General features: G+C 57.7%; 1 long non-coding RNA gene across 1 annotated transcript; it reads left to right on the top strand.

The window, feature by feature from the left end:
- The first annotated feature begins 241 nt into the window (after positions 1-241).
- On the top strand, positions 242-15,011 carry LOC123777487 (uncharacterized). The gene is made up of 5 exons (XR_015724288.1): positions 242-361; positions 3,487-3,751; positions 3,915-5,408; positions 8,203-8,353; positions 8,699-15,011. It is a non-coding gene; the product is annotated as an uncharacterized LOC123777487 (long non-coding RNA).
- Positions 15,012-21,339: the final 6,328 nt, after the last annotated feature.

Below are 21,339 nucleotides of genomic sequence, written 5' to 3'. Positions count from 1 at the left end.
CTCTCTCCGGCTCCCGCAACAACAGCATTCAGATGGGCCAGGCAGGCGACTGACCCCGGCTTTGTCCGTCCTAATTCCGTGACTCTCTGTGCACAGATGGCCATGCGCGGCTGGGTAACAGCGCACGCCCTTGGCCTGGGGCTGACCCACAAGGTGTCGGAGGCAGCGGCTGCAGAGTGCAGATGCGAGATAGAGCCAGGACGAGGGCAAGGCGGCGAGCGACTCTCTGGGGGCAACGGTGGTGCCTGTCACTCAGCAGAAGGCGGGTGTCCGAGGCGGCCTCAGGGCAGACGCGGAGGGACGCGCGGATTGAGAGGACGCAGGTGCACTGGCGGGGCGAGCAACGTGAAGTGGAGACGAGGTGAGGCCGGCTTTGAACTGCTGGGTCTGGGGCGACGGGCCCCCTGGAGGGAATGTCCCACCACACCCGCGGAGAGGTGCCTGAGCTCGGGAGGGGCTGGGCCGGCCCACGGGCCTGGTGGGCAGGCTGCCCCACCAGCCACGTTCTCTGAGCCGCTTCTGCAATGTTTATGGAAATGTAATTTTGCCCTGGAGATGCATGCGTAATTGAGAATCTTTTAATGTCTGTTTACAGTCGCTGTTCTCGCTTGAGTGATTACAAGCATCAAGGGAGCTGATTGTACCCGGGGCGGTCTCCGTGGGCGCGGGGCCCTGGGCGCCTGTTTCTGTCATCCGCGTGCTACTTAATTTGGGTAGTCCTCTGGGTCCAGAGCCGAAAGTGACCTCACACATGAGCCCTTCTCTGTCACGGGCCTAGGGCTGCTGGCACTCGTGCCACGTTCTGGGGGCATAACCCACACGCTTCTCTCTCTGCTCTGGACACCAGAGCCTGAGCCCCAGGTGTTGGCGGGGCTGTGCTCCCCGGAAGGTTCCAGGGCAGGTCCTGTCTCTCCCGGCTGCGGCTGGTTACCCGGACTCCTCCGTGTTCTGTGGCTTGTGTCCAAGCGCCCCAGTCTCCGTCACATGGCCTTCTCCCTGTGTGCCTGTGTGTCCTCGTCTCACGAAGACACCAGCCATTGGGGTTAGGGCCCACCCTAATCCCTTATGAGCTCATCTTGGTGACATCTGCAAAGACCCTATTTCCAAATAAGGGCACACCGTGCTGTTCCAGGTGCGCACGGACTTTGGGGGAGCCCTATTCAACACGGTGCCGTCCCACAGTCCCACACGACAGGTGAGGGACATGCCCTAAAGGGTGAGGTTTTTCCAGGCCGGCTGGGGTGGGACTTGGGCCACAGCCTAGACCCCTCCCCGCCCCGCCCCTCCACTGCCCAGCTTCCCTAGAAACTCCAGGCCTTCTGTGCTCACCACTGAGTGCCCAAAACTCCCCGGCCCCGCTCCCAGCTGGCCGGTTCCCTCCCTCCAGGGAGCGGTAAGGACACTACGCAGTGGATCAAGGGGGATACAGTATGTGGCGTGTGCTGGCTTTTGTGTAATAGAGGGTGAAACTATGAATATTTTGTGTTTATTTATATTCGCAAAAAATTAAAACCCTGGAATTATAAGTCAGAAACTAATAAAAATGGTGATTTCCGGGTGGGCAGAGTCAGGGAGGGCAGTGAAACTTTGCTCTAGTGTTTGTATTAGAAAAGCCACCCCTCCCTTCTCCTGCCTCCCTTACCACGCACGCCCAACACTTTGCTTCTGACACTCTGTCACCAAACGTGGGGGCTCTGGTCCCCACGGCAAGCAATTCTGCACAACCCCAGCTGGGGGTCCTACAATTTAACTCTATTCTGGCACCATCTGCCCAGAGACGGCATCAGATTCCACAGGTGGAGGCTCAGGCCCATGACACCCTACCCCTGTCCCCCACACACCCCCGACTTCAGATGCCAACCCGAGCAGCAGGTCCCAGCGGACCCACCACTTCCGACCACCGGCTACAAATCCGGGTCCCACGAACCCCCCTCGGGTCCGACGAATTTGCTGGAGCGACTCACAGATCTCAAGGACACACGCTTACGGTTGTTACGTAATAAGGGATGTGATAAAGGGTGCAGGAGAACAGCCAGAGGGGGAGGTACATGCGGCGGGTCCGGGAGGGCCTCGCGCATAGGAGCTCCTGTCCGTGGAGTGGGGGTGCGTCACCCTCTCTGTGTGGATGTGCGCACCCACCGGGACGCTCTCCGGACCCCGTACTGTCGGGATTTACGGGGGCTTCCTCACCTAGGCCTTCGATGGCTCCTTGACTCCATTCCCAGCCCCTCCCCCTCCCTGCAGAACTGGGGGGCGCGGGGGGGCCTGAAAGTTCTGCGCGTCCAGTCACCGCTGCTCTTTCTGGGGACCAGCCCACACCCGGAGCCGTCCAGGAGCCCACCTGAGTCGCCTCGTTAGGACTGAAGATGCTCCGCGTGCTCATGTCCCGTGGGGAAGGAGGACTGTGCCGGCCGCAGGGGCGGGGACCAGAACGGACGTTCTCTGTAATCTCACAGGGTTTGACTTCAGAACTATGTAAATGTTTTCATATTCAAAAAATAAACTTAAATTGAAAAAGAAAGTATCCTTACCAAAAAAAAAAAACCCACCACTTTCTATAAATTTATATAAAGTTTGTAACAAAACCAAAGGAAAGATTTATTTCAAAGGACTTTGGAGCACAGTATTTAGACTCTTTGTTTTTAATGGGATGTTTTTTAAGGACAAAAGGCAACAAAGAAATTATAAATGTCATTCAGTAAGTCTTACTGTTAGTATGAAATCTGACATTGTTATTCGACATTTTTTGTACTTTCTAAGATAATGCCAATAAGTAATTACACGAATGATGTGAGGAACTAGTTATCAGTGTGAGAGGAAAGGAATACAAATCAGAATCAGATCAGTTGCATACAACCCCGCAATTCTAAATTTGAACTGGAAATGTTAATGTAATCTCAGGCTTTACAACCAGAATGCACATTTCCTAGCTCTTGTCACCGCACCAGACGGACAGGAAGCAATGACCACAAAATCCAGCACCAAGTACCTGGATTTGGGTCTCTGAACACCTTGCCCCCTTTTAAAAAGTTCATGGGTTGGGGCGCCTGGGTAGTCCAGTCATTAAGCGTCTGCCTTCAGCTCAGGGCGTGATCCTGGCGTTCCGGGATCGAGTCCCACATCGGGTTCCTCCGCTGGGAGCCTGCTTCTTCCTCTCCCACTCCCCCTGCTGTGTTCCCTCTCTCGCTGGCTGTCTCTCTGTCACATAAATAAATAAAATCTTGAAAAAAAAAAAAAAAAAAGCTCATGGGTGAAATGGAGACATGGTGGGCCCCAGGTCCATCTTGTGCCAGAAGCAAGGAAAGTGTCACAGCCAAGCAAGGTCCCACCAACAGCCACCTGACGGTCCTCTCCCTGGCAGGAGCATCAGGGGAGCCACTGCCGCACCTGACCAAACACGTTTCATATATGCAATCCATCCGCTCCCCGTGATCCTAAAAAAGAAATTAAAAAAAATTTTTTTTAACCTCTCTTGTTCCCTTCAAGGAAATTTTCGTCTGGATCCCCTACTCCCAGAAACTGGTAACTGAAGAACGGAAGGAAATGAATTCCGCGTTGACCTCATCTTCCTGTACAGGCTCTCTTCGGGGTAACCAAAGAGCCCCAAGTGATAGCGTGGAAGGCTCTTCTTCACAAAAAGCTCTAGCTACTCAATCTAGAATGAACGATGGGACATGGAGGCCCGCTGTCTTCCAGCCCTCACGACGTGATGACTCAGGCCACCATCGTGGGCGGGCTTTCAAGCTCAGAGGTGAGCGGACTAGAACGGAGGCTCTGGGTGGCCAGAGTCCCTCGTGGGTCGCAGGGGCGGGACCGGGTGCCACCGCCTGCACCCCTGCTCGGGGCTGGCGGCCATGCCTGGGCCGGTGAGTCTGGATGTAATGGAACCTTCAGATCTTGATCCTCATTTGCAGGGAATCACAGAGAATAGAAGATGGAGGGGTTCAAGGTCACCATTGATGACAAAAGACATCCTGAATGAGGGACTCTGGACCTGGTTTCTTGAATATGCCTTGGCGTGAAAGAAGCAAAGGGAGGGCAGTTCCAGACGACAAGAACTGGAAGAGACCCAACACGCCAATACTGAGGGGAGTTTGTGTACTCTCTCCCCCCGACAAGCCAACCGTGGAGTAAACTGGTCCTGGAGCACACCACGGAGAAGCCCTACTGCGGTCAGTGTGGCGGCCCACGGCGCAGAGGCTGCAGGAGAGGCCGTGGTGTGTGTGCACCAGATACCGAGAGGACGGAGGCCATCCTGCTTTGTGTATGCTTGGACACTTTCACAGTGGAAAGAGGTCAAGTGCTGGGCACAGGGAGGGCCCTGCCTCTCCGACTGTTGGAGGCCCTGCATCATTCTGGTGAGTACAGAAGGAAGCGCTTCTGGTCCCCAGGGCTCTCCTGGGTTGACCTACACACCGTCTTCCGCCCCGGTGTGCGTCCCTGGTCAGCTGTCCCTGTGTGCATCCCTCGTCCCCTGCCCCTGTGTGCGTCCCTGGTCACACCTCCAGGTACAACTTCCTGACCCAGGGCAGAGGCCAGGAGCTGGAGACTTCACACAGAGACAGGGCGGCAGGGAGGGATAGGCCTGGGGCTTTGGGGTGTCTGTGCCACAAACACCCTCCTTTAATCCTGAGCCGGGTTGCACGGCCAAGGACCAGGCTGCACCCAGGACCGCCAGACCCTGCCTTCCCGGCTCCAGCCCCCTCACTGCCTGCTCGTGCCTGGGGCTCCAGGCTCATGTGTTCTGATGTGGTTCCCTCCGTGTCCCACGTGCCTTCTCTCAGAAAGGACAGCGCAGCGGGCAGGCGGCTCAGTGACCCAGCTAACTGGTGTGTGGGGCAAACAACAAGTCCAAAAGAATTCCCCCGAGCTCGACACTTCCTGGCTCAGCACCCCACTCTCCAGCGACCGCGATGCCACACCTTGGGCCTGGAAGGGGGGACAGACCCGCATTTGAAAACAGGGAGGGCACATGAAGGCTTCTGTGGGTTTCTATTAGAAATTTAGCCTTAGGAAATTATCTTGCAAATGCACAGATTCTAACACATTAACTATAATTGTTATAAATCTGTGAGGGGGAACATTTGAGAAAAATCCAAATTTCCTAAAGGACAGTTACAAAGGGCAGCAGTACGATCCCAATTTGTGATTGTTATATGATACTATATGAGGTAAGCTGGAGGAAAGTACACTAGAATTTTTCCACTTCTATCTGACGGATGGTAGAACTGAAGGTGATTTCTGCTTTTGTTCTGTGTGATTTCCCGTGTTTGCTGTATGGCTGTCGGTGTTACTGGTTTGATACCTGCCGTATCCTGAGCGTTCTACCCGGAGCTTTACGCCCAGCGTGGGTGTAACTGACACTTCAAAGGAAAGGAAACTGAAGCTCCACGCTGAGCTGACCCCTGGTGAGCAGCGGCACCCCTGGGATCCAGCCCCAGACACACTGCTGAACCTGGGGACCTGGCTGGCCAAGCAGCTGCCTGAGCCACGCCCCAGGGCTTCCCCTGCGGTCTGCCTGGGCAGAGCCCAGGAATCCGTAGAGACCAGCCCCCGGGGTGATGGGGTTCTGCTGAGCTTCAAGGTCCGAGGGGCCCAGTTCCCCCCCCCCCCCCCCCACCGTGTGGTTGCAGGGAGGCGGCCGTCAGGAGCTGGAAGATTCCGGGCCTCTAAACACCTGTGGCCTCCCCTCGGGATCTGTGCTTACAAACTGCCCTGGAGAGGACATTCACAGCCGGGTCTCCCTGGTCCTCGAAGTGGGGACTTCCCAAGAGAACGCAGGTCTGAGCATGGAGAAGTCCCTTGAGTTCCTGTGAGCAATGGAGCGGTGCATAGGAGACCAGCCGCACACCCAGGCGTTCGTTCCAGAAGGTTCCTCAGGGACCAGGATCTTAGTTGAGTGCCTACTTGAAGCCTGACTCAAAATTGGGGGATGGGTGGGGTAGCTCCCTGCCCTGCATGGCCTGATGCTGACCCGACCTTGGTCCCTGGGGAGACGGAGGAACCAGGTCACCCCAGGTCCCCCCAGCTCTGCCCTTGTTGGGGGTGGTCCCTCTGAGTGAACGAGAATGTTTGGTGACCACTGGGGGAGGGGAGGGGAGGGGAGGGAAGGGGACTGCTCTGAGAGTTTCGTGGGGCAGAGGGGCAATCCCAGCCCTCCTCGTCCAGAGGTGCGGCGGGCCAGCAGTGGACGGACTCTCCGGATGCCGGCTCCGCGTTTCCTGTCCCGGAAGGCTGACGTCAGGGTGTGTGGGGACTCACCCTCTCCTGGCCCGTGTGGCGGAGGCAGGGGCGAGTCCAGCACCGGTGGTCCTGGGTCCCTCGAGGCCCCTTTGGTACAAAAGCCCCAGGGGCTGAGAGGGCTCAGGGAACACTGAGATACCCCACACCGTTTGCAAGGTGCCGGCACAGGGTGTGGGGACCCCAAGGGGGTGTTGAGACCTCCTGACAGTTTGTGGGGCCCCACACATACATGTCCCGGTGACCTGCCCAGAGCGGCCTGCAGCATGGACGGCAGGACCCCTGTCTGAGTGTGGGACACGGGTCAAGGGAGGGTGCTTGCTCAAACCCCCTGGCTGTGTGTGTGTGTGTGTGTTGGTGTGCATGAGGGGTGTGCACGCCTGTGTGTCTGTGCGTGTGCCCCTCCCTCCCAGGGTGCACAGGGAAGGGTTGCGAGCCTCACAGCACCGCCTGGGCCGAGAGGGCAGGTCCATGTGGGGATTGCAGGGTTTGGGCTGCTACACCTTGCACACACACGCGCACACACACGCACGTGCACACACGGCTGTGCGGGGATGGAGGGGAGGCACTGAGGTGAAGTGGGGCCCAGTTCACAAGTTTGAAGCACAGGGACCACGGGGACACAGGCTGAGAGTGACCTGAAGCCTTGCCGAGCTGTGGGCACGGGAACGTTTAAATTCCCTGCCACTTTCGTCCTCCTGAAGTCCTGGCCCAACCAGAAGCATCCTGATGCGTCCCTGTGCGGAGGGAGTGACGCCGAACCCCGCCGGAGTGCCCGGGAGGCTGCGGTCAGACAGGGGTGTTGGGGCCTACGGGGGACAGTGCTGGGGACGCACCACAGGGTCTCTGCAGGGCGGGGAGATCGGGTCTGCCGCACCCTTCCCCGGGAGATAGAGGAGGTCAGGGTCCCGGCACCCCCGTGCTCCCACGCACGACTGGTGGGGCTCCTGGGGGCCGCCCCTTCACATGTGCCCTCCCAGGAAGGCGGAGGGAGGTTTAGCGGCCCGCAGGGAGGGGCCGCGTGGTCAGCGAGGAGCTGGATCAGTGTGACCCCCAGCTGGGGACACCGATGTCCACCAGGTGCAGGAGGAGGCAGAGAGGACGCCCCTCCGGAGCCTCAGGAGGGAGCGCAGCCCTGTCGCTTTGCTCTCAGACGTCTGGCTTCCGGGTGGCCTGAGAATAGATTTCGACTGTTTGAAGCCCCTGTTAGTGGCGCTTGGTCATGGCCGCCTCAGCGCGCTCACACACACCAGCAGCAGGAGGCTCGGTGGCTTGAATGGCTTGTGTCCAAGCACGGGGGCGAGGACGCTGGTCACGCCGGGCAGGAGAATCGGGCAACTGATTTGTTCCGTTCTGTCTGTGTGGGCGGCTTAGCAAGACCACCTGCCCTCTCCAGGGGCAGAGGGCGCTGGAAGGGGGCAGATCTTTGGTTAAGGGGGCGGCCTGGGACAGGACGTCTGCTGCGTGGGCTCCAGGTCCTGAACGCAGGAGTGGAGCAGCATGGCCCTGCAAGAGCCAGGACAGGGACGGCCAACAATGGAAGTGGTCAACTTGTCTTTGGGAAGACGATGTTCAGGATAGAGCCCCAGGCTGAGCTCATGTCCTGGGGCTCGTCCGGGGGGGCCTCCCAGATCCTGCCTCATCTCCCCATGGGGCTGTCGCCTCAGAAGCAGGGTGTCTCCATGCTGTCCCCGCTCAGACAAGCTGGGGGCCTTCTGTGGACCCGCCCCCTGTGGAGCAGTGGGTGTCGGGGTTCTCTCGCTGGAAAGGAGCTTAGAGGCTGCAGGCCTTTCTGCTCTGTCACTCCCTCCGAGCAGTCCTCCCTGACCTTCCTATCTAAAGCTGTGCCGGTCACTGCCTGTCCTATCACAGTGCTTGTGGGGTGGGCAGTGCTGGGCCTCTAACCCAGCTCCTGTGTGACCTTGGACAAGTTGCCTAACGTCCTGTGCCTCTGGATTGCAGGGCTCAGACAGCTAAGGAGCTCAGAATAGCACCGGCAGCAGGAATGGGTCAAGCACTGCCCCTGTCCTTGGGGGCCGGCCTCTGCACCAGGCCATGCTCCTCCCCTCCCCGCATCCTTCCTGAAGCCGTCCTGCTCCCAGACCTCCTGCCGGTGAGTCCCCGGGAGTGACGGAAAACAACTTGGAAGGCACAGCCTCTTCAGGCCCCCTGCAGGGTCTTGGGAACATGGCCCAGGAATCTGGTGACTGCCTGGCTCCGGTGTGCGGGCAGACCGCCCCCCCAAGTGGGCCAGTGTTTCAGGGTCATTGTCCCAGAACCACGCCTGGGGACGCAGGGGGCGGGCCTCCCCGTGACATTGCCGCGAGTGACGGTCGGGAAGGCTGTGGAAAGGGAGCAGGCACCCCTCAGACAGACGGGCAGGGAAGCCATCCAACCCCCTCCCCTCCTCGGGGCCCCGGGCCCACCTGGGCAGTGGTACAGTCGGTTGCATTTGCAGCTAAGAAGACACTGAGGAAGACACTGAAAATGCAGCGCGGTGCGGCCCCAGCGCCCCCGGCAGCGCCTCCCCTCAGCACCAGCAGGCGTCCGTCTCAGGCTGGCTCCCCAGGGCAGCAGGAAGCCGTCCAGCTCCACAGGCGACCTGCCGCCTGAATGACCGACATGCGGCCGCTCAGCAGCCACACCGGCTGGCTGCAAGTGCAGAGCCAGGCGGACAAAGAAGACCATTAAGAAGCGACACAGAGGCTTTTGCCTCCGGCCCAGGCGGGTGAGCCAGACGGGAGGCAGGCAGGGCGCACACTCCTTGGCAGGACACCCAGCTCTTGCGTCCTTGTTAGCGGGCCACAGCGCAGGACTGGATGTTTAGGGCCTGGAGGACAGGGAGCAGGTGGGACTGAGTCACAGCGGATGAGAGGTCACAGCCTGAGGAGGAAGTAGGTGACCCACAATGTCCTCAGGGTTTGTCCTTCCATCCATCCTTCCTTCCATCCATCCATCCATCCATCTACCCATCCTTCTGTCCATCCACGCATCCATCCTTCCATCCATCCATCCATCCATCCATCCATCCATCCATCATCCATCCAGTGAGCAGGTACTGTGTGCCAGGTGCCATCCTAAGTTCTAGAGACTTGCGGGTCCTTCGTTCAGCCTGGCGGGGAGCAGTGGCGCTTCGGACCCTGGGCTGCCGCTGCTCATGTCAGTTTGCTCGGCTGTCCTTGAGCCTCATTCCCATCTCAGAGAGAGGCTGAAGACAGAGAGACAGACAGAGCTGGGGAGAGGCCCCACACCCTCTACTCGGGAAAAGGAGACCAGCGATAATGAGTGCCAGAACTTTGCTTGCATTTCTGGAATCTTCCTGCTGCTCCAGATGGGCTGCCATTTGCTTCAAATACGTGCTTTTTAGGTATCAGGGCTGTCGGGGCCCAGGACAAGAACCCAGCCTGGGGAGGAAGAGGCAGTGCTGGTATCACAGAACCCTCCATGGAGGGGCGAGGAGCTCGCTGTCCCACCTCCTTCAGCCCTGCAGCCACGGTAATGAGCACGGGACTGTGTACCAGGGTCTCCTGTGGAATCAGCAGCTCGTGAGCAGAGGAACATCAGAAAGGGCTCTTCTGGTGAATGAATGGTACTGAAGGTATGTGGGTGGGGACACTTCGGACTGGGACCCGAGGAGTGCGTCCAGCACGGGTCGGGTGTCCTGGTGACTGGTGCTCCTGACTCGGGAGGCCCCATGGGGGCCGGAGCACCTACGGGACAGACTGCTGGGATCCCCGGGCCACAGAGCAGGCCAAGGTGTCTGCTCACCAACACAGGCTAACTTCCACAGCACCCCTGATCAGACAGTGGGGCTGTGCGGGTCTCTGAGCTCCAGGTGCTCAAAGCCCTGGGGCCACAGTCACCCTGAGAGCTGTGCCCGACCAAACCCGCTTGAGTCCGCTCACACCGCCATCTTCACGGCGTCCGCATCTTGGGGAATCCCCTGAGGATAGGCAACGGGGTGAGCGCTCTCCAGCAGGGAAGGGGCACGTGCCTGTGCACAGGAGCAGGAGACCGAGAGAAGAAAGGTCACGGGGAGCCACAGACCGGTGGAGCTCCCCTGAGGCTTCATCCGGAGGGGGCTCCGTGGGCTCACTGTCTTCTCAGTGATGGAGACAACAGGAGGCCCTGCTGTGGTAGGAAGGAGCCATCAGACGCTCGGCTGGTCAGCGCGCACACAGGGGGCCCTGGCCTCCCAGAGCTGATGCCCACACCCCTCCTCCTTCCCACTGGAGATCTCCAGTGTCCGGCCCGAATGCTTCGGATGCTGCCACATGACGCTCGGGCCCAGGGGTCCCCCTGCCACATCCCTCTGTCTGCAGCGACAGCCCCATCCCTTCCCCACCCACCTCGGCCCTCTACACCCACCCTGACTCCACAGCCTCCAGAATAATACCTGGCCTCCTGGCACCCTGGAGAGTTGCCAGGACCCTGTGATTAGTCATCCTGCCCACTGGCCACACACCGTGGACTTGCCCCAGGAAGGCTGCCATTTGGCCCCCGGCTGGACCTCCAAGGCCGCCGATAATTCTGTTGGCTCAGGGGTCACTCTTTCTGTTTGGGCTGGGAAGTTACAGCCTCAGAGCCCAGCTGGCCTGTGCACGGCCTGCAGAGAGCCCCGTCCCCTCCCTGGCGCCCACGAGCATCTCCGGCCAAGAGGCCAGGCGCAGGGGCACCGCCGCCCCGGGAGGAGGCCTGGAGGGCCCTGGCCGACGCTGACAGCTGCAGCTTTGAGCCAGTTTCCAGGGCTGACCTCTCCAGCCAGGTGTTGGGTTGTCCCTAAGTGTGAAAACCCCGAAACCCCCTGCACTTCTGTGTGGGGACTCAGGGGTTGGAAGCAAGGGTGAAGGTGCAGCCCCTCCCCCACAGGCCTCCTGTCCCAGCCCGGCCAGCTCCCGCCCCCAGAGCACTTACCTCCGAGGGCACAACTGCGCCCCACCCCCTGCCTCCAGAGAGGGGGCCGACGCCAGAGGGGCCCGGGTAGAGACCAGAACGTGGTCAGGGCAGGGGATTGGAAAGAGGGACTAGAGCCCTTACTGGGCACCCACCTGACCTGTGGGAAGGAGGGGCCTCCGGAACATGGACCCAGGCCAGGGCCCCATCTCGAGTTCTAAGGGAGGGGTGGCTATGACAGCTGCTGGGGACATGGAGGCCTAGGAGTCCCCACTCTGTGTTGGGGAAAGTCACTGGGAAGGACGGTCTGAATGCAGAGTCAGGGCAGCCCCACGAGGCAACGCAGGGAACAGGACCCTGAGCCCCAGCCTCCATAACCTGCTGCTGAGGGATCAGAGGGCCCGGGGTATTTACCAACGTGCCCCTGGCCTCCCGAAAATCAAGCCAGCAGCCTCCTGCGCTCTATCCCCACCCCCCAGGGTAAGCATGCTCAGAAAGGAGCCGGATGGGTGCAGGGGGGAGCAGGGCGGGAGAGGAGGGGGGCCTTGGCTGGGACTGGGATGCTAAGAGCTCCGGAGGACACAAGCACCCTCACCATGGGCGGTGTCCAAGTTTGATGATGCTGGCAGACAACACTGCCACTGGGGGGGCAGGTGGAGGGACCCTAAGGAGCTCTGAATTGTGCCCCTGCGCCAGGGTGGGGCTGAGGAAGTGACTTCACCTCCCAGCAGTGGCCCAGAAGGCTTGGGCATGAGCAGGAGCCTGGGGTGGGCTCTCTTGGGGGGGCCGAGGGCCGGGTCACAGAGAAGGAAACTAGTAACACTGGGTCCCATCAGCTAGGGTAGGTGAGGGTCCGGGGTCTGCTGTGACAGAGCGTCACAAGCTGGGAGGCCCAAACACTAACATTTCTGTCTCACGGTGCAGAGGCCAGAAGTCCTTCCCAGGGCCCTGCTCCGGGCTCTCCCAGCTTCTGGGAGCCCTAGGGGTTCCTTGTAGGTGGCTGCGTTCTCCCTATCTTCATATCATTGTCCCTCCGTGTGTGTGTCTCTGTGTCCAAATGTCTCCTTTTTATAAGGACATCAGACAGGATTAGGGCCATTCTGATGGCCTCATCTTAACCTGGCCATCTGCAAAGATCTTATTTCCAGCTACGGTCCCATTCACAGGTACCGGGGGTTAGGATGTCAACATCTGGGGGGACACAATTCAGCCCACCCCTGGAGGCAGGCGGGGGCAGGCGGCAAGCCCATCTGTGGATGGGGACGGGGTCTCCTGTGCTGGCACTGCCCCTCCCCACAGCCCCATGCAAGCCTCAACCTGCATCTCATTTTACGAGCTGGAAATGCAATAGCAAACCCTCCTGCTACTTAAATTTCGACATCAGGACCTGGAAAGGATGAGCACATTTCCCCCACCCCCTGTTTTATGCTGAGCTGATTCAAGTGGGCACGTTGCCAGGGTGAGCGCTAACCGTGAGGCTCTTTCCCCGCCTTGGGAATACGCATAATAATTTTACATCTCCATCTGGCCAAACAGCCTCGAATGTTCTGATGATGAGCCAGGGGCAGATTCTCCTTGGTTTCCTCCGGTGGTAGAGTTTTCTAGAACTGGAGAGAGAAGCCACTGAAAACACCATGGGGCTAACGCTCCCTTGGACATATTTTATTGTTTTAATTTATAAACTGGTTCCTTTAAAAAGGGGGCCACAAATCTCACGGCATGCCCCTTTAATGTGCATAAGCTCTAATTACTGGGTATTTCGTAAGTGCCTGAAAAATTATATTTCTAATTCCTCCCAAGGCCGTCATGAAAAAGCTTATTATAACTGTGGGGCTTTCCTGCAGGGTTTGGCCACTACACCCTGAGGACCCCTGCGATGTGCACGGCTCCTTTCAAGGTTGGGCCTTGCAGACCTAGCACTGACGGCTCAAACGTATGCGCCCGCGAGTGATGACCATCCATTTGCGCTCCGCGGACGCACGCTACCGTCTGGAGGCGGTGGAGCGCAAGGACAGTCTTACCACCCCGCACGCTCGGGGCAGTTTCAGCAGCGCACGGTTGAGTCACATTGCCCAGCACGGAGCAGATAAAGGAGGCGAGAGCCCACAGGGCAGGCTGAGTCATCTGGAAACCCCTGGCTGCAGAGAGATGGCTGAGCAATGGTCCCTCCCTGCTCCCCGTTCCTTGTCACCTCCTGAGACCCGGTGTCTGTCCTTTATGGCCTTCTCCCAGCTCTGGACAATCCTTGGCTGTTAAATGTCTCAAGAATGCCAGGGCATGATCTTGCTGCCGGGCAAAACATTCCCTCCATCTGGGGTTTATTAGAAAGAGCTCTGAAACTTTACGGAGGGGTACGGAGTGGAAAGTCTCTGCTAAGAGGAGCCAGGCTCATAAACTCTGAAACTGAAGGAGACGCAAGGCCGGGGGGTGGGGGTTGGCAGGCGTTAGCATGGGTGGTAGGTTAACCTGAGGTCAGAAAGCGACCGCCAGCCTCTGCTTCCCGATCCCACACCTGGTACAACTCACCTTAGCTCAGCAAACATATGCGAGGCTGGTGACTGCCTGTTGTTCACTAGTTGCGAATTCTGGGACGAGAAGGGGAAGGAAAGCCGAGCCCATGCACTTGGGAGCATGTGGTGTAGACAGCAGGCTGTGTGGGAACAGGAGAGTGCCATTATACATCAGGCTCTAAGATCCTTGAGGCAACCCAAAGGTGGATGTAGGAAAGACTTCTAGTTACCCCCCAACACCCTTTCCATCCATTTCCATTAGTAATAAGGACCCCAGCTTTTAGCTGGGTACATTGTAAGTAGATAAAAGACCATATCCACACACTACACTCTGACTAAGTAAGGAATGTCTTCTTGGCTGGAATGCAGAGGTAATGACTGTCTCTCAAGCAGCCATTTTGGACCACGAGGTATCATGATTGGGAAAAAGTCTGAATCCAAACTCTTATCTGAGCACATTGTAATAGAAACCCCTCAGTGCAGCTGGGTATATTCCCCATCCTCTCTTGCAGTTACGTAGGGCCATGTGCCTAAAGTTTAGCCAACAAATCTGAACCAGATGTGTTATATTCAACTTTCTGAAAGGAACCTTAAACAGCAGGGACACGCCCTCTGCTATGGACTGAACTTTGTCCCCCTCCTCAAATTCACATGTCGAAGTCCTAACCCCAGGGGGATGGTATTTGGAGGTGGGAACTTTGGGAAGAAGCTGGGTTTAGATGAGGTCGTGAGTGTGGGTCCCAGGATGGGGTTAGTGTCCTTACAAGAGGAAGAGACTGGTTCTCTTTGTACCACGTGAGGACACAGGGAAAAGGCAGCCATCTGCAAGCCAGGGAGAGAGGCCCCCCACAACCCCCTGATCTCCGACTTGCCGCCTCCAGAAGTGTGAAAAATAAATTGTTCTTATGGACCCCGAGCTGACTGAGGCATCCTCCTTCATCTCCACCGCCCCCTGGCTGGGACGCCCAAGCAGCTGGTGCGGAAGGGAGCTTGCTGTGGATGGAGCAGTGACGGAGCCAGCCGCTTATCTGTCTGGGCCAGATGGCTCCCTATGATTAACGGGGATCGGCAACGTACTCTGAGACACGACATATACATAAACCCTGAACCTGAATGTGGCTTTCACTTTGGTTTTCTAATGAAAAAAAAAAAACAAAAACCTGAGTAATTATTTTGCCTGAAAATGCTCACTCCACGGGCTAATACGCATTTTGCTTGTTCTCACTTTCCCAGACGCGGCGGGTGTCCCTGAGGTTCCCTGACAAACTCTCATCTACGTGGTGGCTTCCAACAGCAGTGCGCGCTCTCTGCCTGCTGTCAAGGTGTCCACACGGCTTGCTCCCTGCAGACGCTCCAGGACAGGAGGCCTCCCGCCTTGTCCGGCGTCCGGTGGCTCCGACAGCCCTCGGCTGTGGCGGCCTCTGCCTCTTCGTCTCTCCCTGTGTGTCCCTCGTAGGGGCACTTATCAGATTGTAGGCCCACCCAGATAATCCAGGGTTGTCTTATGTCGAGATCCTTCCATTAATTATACCTGCAAAGACCCTTTCCCCACATAAGTGCCCATTGAAAGATTCCAGGGCTGTGACGTGCCCAAACCTTCCAGGGGACCCCCCCTGGGCCTGTCACTGTGGGTGACTGCAAACAATACATGCACTGGCTTGCAGAAGGGCACCAAGGATAAATAAGATGAAAATTGAGAGGGAGGCAAACCATAAGAGACATCAACTCTAGGGAACCAACCAAGGGTTGCTGGAGGGAGGGGGTGGGGTGATGGGGTAACTGGGGGATGGGCATTAAGGACGGCACGTGATGCAATGAGCACGGGGTGTTGTACACAACTGATGAATCTCCGAAATCTACCTCTGAAACTAATAAAAAAATATACATAAATAAAAAATTAAATTAAAAAAAGAACCACTCCATAGAGTTCTATACATACGCAGGCGATCAAATAAGTACTTGCGTTAGCATAGGGCCTGAGTCAGTGTTAAGGTTCCAAAGGACACTATTCGTAAATAAAATACCTAGCTCTGAATTGACCAAAATTAAAAAAAAAAAAAAAAAGAACCCGCAAAGTGCCAGCCGGCCTGTGGCAGCCCCGGGACGGTCCCCAGGAAGCTCCCCAGGCTCCTGCCCTCAGCTCTGAAGCCTCTTGGCCCGGTGGGCCCAGTGTCACCTGGGGCTACTCACCTGGATCCTGCTGTCAACCTGGCTGCGTGGGGTCAGCCACAGGCCGGGCCGTGCTACCTGCCTGGACGGGAATGTGACCTCGTAGTCTTTCCCGGCCACTCAGCTGCCCCCCTGCGCCCCCCCCCCCCCGCTCCGCTGCCTCTGCTGGTTTCGGAGTCCTGGGAGTCCTGAGCTCCCCTTTGCTTGGAAGGGACTTCTGACAGTCCTGCTGGTCCCCAGCCCCGCCCCTGCGGCTGCCGGGGGTGCTCTGGGAAACTGGTGTGGCTAAGGCCTCCTGCTCGGTGCACTTCCCCTCTGCTGTGTGCATGGGCTCACACCTCCCTGTCCTCGGGCCCCGCAGCCCGCTCCCGGGACAGGTGAGTGGAGAGCCTGGCCAGCCCTCTGCCCCACAGCGAGCAGCGCAAACAGGCCTCGAGCACACTAGGAGACCTCTCTGAGCCTTGCTGCCTCACCCGCCAAGAGGAGACAGCAAGTACTGTCTCGAGCTGTTGTGCAGATGACCGTGCATCGGGTGCTTGGCCAGCGTGCGGTCATCAACCCCCAGCTGCAGCCACCCAGCAGCTCCCCAGCCCCCGAGGCAGGGGTCCCACGGGTGCACGCCCCAAACTCACTGTCGGTCCCCCATATTCCAGGGCTTGGTGAATGGCCTAATGGTACCAACCAGAAGCCCAGGGTCCCCTAACAAGTCATCCATAGAGAAACGTTGGAAGTGTCCTCAGCATCCCCTCACTCTCCCCTGCCACTGGCAATCCTGCCATCTTCTCCCTGCCCCCTCTGCCTCCCTGCCCGGCCTTATGCCCTTTGCCAGCACTGCCCCCTGTTGTGGTGCAAGGGGGGGCGTGTCTCAAAAGGCCATGGCCGAGCCCGTTCCTCTCTTACTGGCCCTGGACTCCCTGCCCCCCACCCTTCTCCTACGGCCAGCACGAGGTGTCGTCTGCCCGCAGGGAGCGAGTTCCAGCCCTCAGGTGGGTCCTCTCCAGCCCTGCGCTTATGCAGCCTGCCTCTCTCCCTTGCTGCCCTCTTCCTATGACAAGGTCACTCCTATCTGAGCTCAGGATCTCAGCTGATCTTATAAACACCAAAGAGAATTTGTACATATTTCAAAAGCAACTCAGCTCAAGACTGTCCTCTCCCCAGAAGCCTCTCCCAGGCGCGGACCCTGTGCACCCAGCCTCCCTGCATGCCTCTACTTCCTGCCCCTCCCCTCCCAGCTCCTGGGGCCTGACCCTCCACTCTGCAGGGGGCCCCCTGCCTTTCCTACCCCCCCTCGCAAGCAGAATTCCACCCAGATGTCCAGCTGAGCTGCTGTAAGGGGAATCCCCAGAGGCAGCAGCTACAGGATGCGAAACCATGCCTGGGTCACAGAGCCCCCAAGCCCAGGGAAGCTGGGGGCTGCAGCGGCCCTCCCTGCCTCCCACCTCCTGCAGCTCTGCCCTCGGGGAATGGCCCTGCAAGCGGGCCCGAGTGATGGGGTCTCAGAAGTGACCCGTGGGGGGACCTGGAGCAGGTGGAATGAAGAAGAACCAAGAAGTTTCCCTCAGAGGAAGACAAGGGGGGGAGGAAGCAGCTCTCCATCCATGAAGTCGCACCGCAACCAGAGGACAAAATGATGGGGTCCTTTGTCAGCCGTTACCATGTGAGTGACGTGCCCAGGACAGACACGCTTGGCCTCAGCCATGGCCAGGAGCAGAGCCCCCGCCGTGCTAACGGAGGCCTGGGGCAGCGGGCTGCATGGTCCCACCCCTGTCCTCTCTGGAAGGAGCCGGTCCTCTGGGAGAAGCTGAGGGAAGCGTCTACTACCTTTGGCAGGAGCCTGCGGTCACACACCAAGACCTCAGGTTCCCTGACGGGACCTGTGCAGCCCCTCCCCATCCCCGGCCAGACTGGTGCCTGGGACCTCCTTGGCAGTAAGGGTCCCGCGTGGATTAGCCCAGTGCTTCCACCTGCCCGCCCAGTGGTTCCTGCCCCTGTCGGATCGCCCTGTTCTGTTGCTATTAGCACTCGGCCCCATTGGTCGGGGCCGCCCTGCTGGTTGGTCTGCAAATCCCTGGGCAGGGAAGGGCACCTGCCCATTGCCGAGCAGGGCCCAGGCTGGCAGGAGAACTAGGGGCACAGTGACATGTCACCTCCTTTGTGTCAACAACCCCCCACCCACCAGGTAAGAGCCCCTGCCACCCACCATCTCTCCTTCCCGGGGAAGAGGAGACCCAACACCACAGCACGTCAAAGGACATCTCAGAAATGGGCCTCCGGCTTCAGAGGAGGAGGAAGAGAAGGGGGAGACAGACCAGCATGGGGCCAAGTGTCCTTGGGGGAGGGGACCTGAGGTCCCGTGGGCCAGCCACCTTCCCCACCCCCCGGCAAGCAGCGGGTCAGACCCAGAAGGGGGGCACACCCCCCACAAAGTCAGAGGAGCCTGGGGATTCCTCCAGAAGGGCTTGTCTTTTGACAGGCTTTGCAGCCCCTCCCCGATATCGTCGACACGGGCCGTGATGCCCACAGGTCAGGTTGGTTTAGATCATGCCTTCCCGTCCAACACTGTGAGCATCTGGGGCCAGAGAACTCTTTCCTGATGGCCGTCCCATGTGTTGGAGAATGCTGAGCGCCCTCCCTGCCTCTACCCCCTAGATGCTAATGGCAGTCCCCCAAAGTTGTGACAACCACAACGTCTGCAGACTTTGCTAAGCCTCCCTCCGCGTCCACACCAGGTGTTGAGAGGTCCTGCTGCACAGCATCCTGGCCAAGACAGGGGTATAAGCCATTTCCCGGGCGCTCTTTCAGACCCGCAGTCTGTAGATTCTGGGACGTGGGGAGGGGCTTGTGCGCAAAAGCAGCTGGAAGAACCAGGAGGGAGAAGTCGGGTCGAGGGCGGAGGTGGCAGGGTCAGAACAGAAGACTGCAGCAAACCCACCCTCACCAAAAAATGGAGAAGTGACCTAAATAGCTCTCAAAATATTTGCATAGAACAGTTTGCATTTGACTGACCCAAGCTTTGGAACATGCAAATTCTTGGGGTCTCATGGGTAAAAGAAACCCTTTGTGAGGCCAAGCTGGGGTGGGGGGTGTTGAGTCCAGGGCCAGAAAAGGACTCAGCTGTTCCTGGAGCCACCTGGGAAAGGAAGGGGATGCCTGCTCAACCCCATCCTCCCACGAGGCAGCATCAGTGCGTGCGCGTGCGTGTGCGTGTGCGTGCGTGTTCGTGTGTGCATGCGTGCATGTTTGTGGCTGGAGGTCACCTAAAATAAGAGGTGAGTGAGCTAACATAAAATGGGGAAGTTTCAGGATTAGTGAGGAATATTTGCATTATTAAAAATAAGAGATTTGGTGCAAATAGATTCTACTTGGAAAGAGATGGCCTCCCTCCCCGGCGATGGAAGAGCGGTGCCCAGCCGAGGGGCTCGCCACTCCTGGGCAGTGCGCTGTCACTTCCCCGTCCTGGCCATGTGCCCCTCCTCCATCAGGAAGCAGCGAGGAATGGCCCACCTGCAGGACGGGACAGACTCCTCCACACCAGGCACTATTGCTAACTACTTATTTTGAGAATGGTTAATTCTAAGACGCGGTCTGAAATCCCAGAGAGCAGGCCAAGACCTCTTTCTTACCTCAGTTCCCAACTGCCGTGGGTTGAATGGGGGCCCCCAAAAGATAGGACCACTCGAAACCTATGAATGGGAACTCACTTAACAAAAGGGTCTTTGCAGATGTCTAGATGAGATTGTCCTGGGTTAGGGTGGGCCCTAAATCCCATGAAAGCATCTTTACGAAAGAGTGGGGAGAAGACAGACACAGGAGGAATGCCACAGGAAGACGGACACAGAGAGGGGAGTCAGGCAGCACAAGCCCCAGACCGCCCCGAGCCCCCGGAGCTGGATGAGGCAAAAAAACGTCCTTCCCTAGAGCCCTAGAGGGAACGTGGTACTGCTGACACTTTGGTTTTAGACTTCCAGCCCCCAGAACCACGATGGAATAGACCATCCTGCTGTTCTAAGCAACCAGTTGTGGACTTCTGTTACGGCTGCCCCAGGAAACCAACACACTGACTATCTGCAGAGCTGATACTGCTGCGGGGTTCCCCGTGACCCCAGGTAACGCGGTGATGGCCCCAGGGTTCCCCGTGACCCCAGGTAACAAGGTGATGGTCCCAGGGTTCCCCATGACCCCAGGTAACGTGGTGCATGGTCCCGGGGTTCTCTGTGTCCCTGGGTAGCTCAGTACATGGCCCCGGGGTTCCCTGTGCCTCCAGGTAATGCAGTACCTGGCCCTGGGGTTCCCCATGCCCCCAGGTAGGCGGTGCATGGCCCCGGGGCTCCCTGTGGCTCCAGGTAGTGCGGTGCATGCCCTGTTCTGTACCTTGCTTCGGCGCTTGGCAACTACTTGGTTGCAGGTAAAGCTGCCTTGTGCTTTTTAGCAGCTGCCTGATGCTAATCCCACTGCCTACGTGTGTGCGATTTAGTCGACCAGCTCCCGTCGGCAGACATGGAGGCCATCTCCTGCCTTTGACTATGGCACATAAAACTGAACTCAGTATCCTTGTGCAAATGTTCTGTAGCACTTCCGAGCACAGATCTGCAGGGAAAATCCCTAGAAATGGAGCTGTTGAGTGTAAATATTATAAAGGCTGCAGAAGCGTCCCTGCAGGAGGTGTGCCAAGTTGCCCCCCGCCAGCAGTCTGTAAGAGCACCTTTCTCCTACAGCCCGTCCCGCTGTGGCTTTCACACAGTTTTGTCTTTCCAATCTCCCAGGTTTCCGTGGGATTACCCTCCATTTCCAACTTTCCCTCCCTCTCTCCCTCCCTTCCTCCCTCCCTCCCTCTCCCACCCCCATTTTGTTGTTGTTCAGTGCAGCTGGGTATCTTTCATATATTTAAGAGCCTCTGTATTGTGTGTGAACTGTTCTGTTCTTTGCCCATTTTCCTTTACTTTTTCGGTCTTTGCCACATTGATCTATAGAACCTCTTTATACAGGAATAAATTTAGAGCTTTTCTTTGATGTTGCAGATTCTCTGTTTCGTTTCTCCCTAGTCTCTTGTCTCTGTTTATGGCGCTTTCATTTGGGCCAGGATTTTATATTGTGGATCTTTATTGATGTTTTGCACGACTTCTGAGTTTGGGTTGACTTCGGAAGACCTTCTCCATCCTGAAACTACTCTGTTTTCTCCTTGTACATTGATGGTTTCTAATTCAACAACTAACTCTTTGTTATATTTGTAACATATGCAGGTTTAGGGAGTGAGGTAGGGATGTAATTTTATTTTTTCCAGAGAACTATGGAGTTGTCTCAGCAGGACCTACTGAAAATCAGACTTCTCCACATTGATAATCACTGTCCCAGGTGTTTGAATTTTTACACATGAACGTTAAGGTCAGCTTGGCTGGTTCTTCTTCTTTTTTTTTTAAGGTTTATTTCTTTATTTGGGGGGTGGGGTGGGGTAGAGAAGGGCAGAGGGAGAGGAAGAAAGAGTCTTAAGCAGACTCCACACTGAGCGTGGAGCCCGATGCTGGGCTCG

This window comes from Ursus americanus, chromosome 4 (assembly GCF_024610735.1).
Source record: "Ursus americanus isolate L20-20 chromosome 4, mUrsAme1.1.p, whole genome shotgun sequence".
NCBI lineage: Eukaryota > Metazoa > Chordata > Mammalia > Carnivora > Ursidae > Ursus > Ursus americanus.
This window is presented reverse-complemented; position numbering and strand designations above follow the sequence as displayed.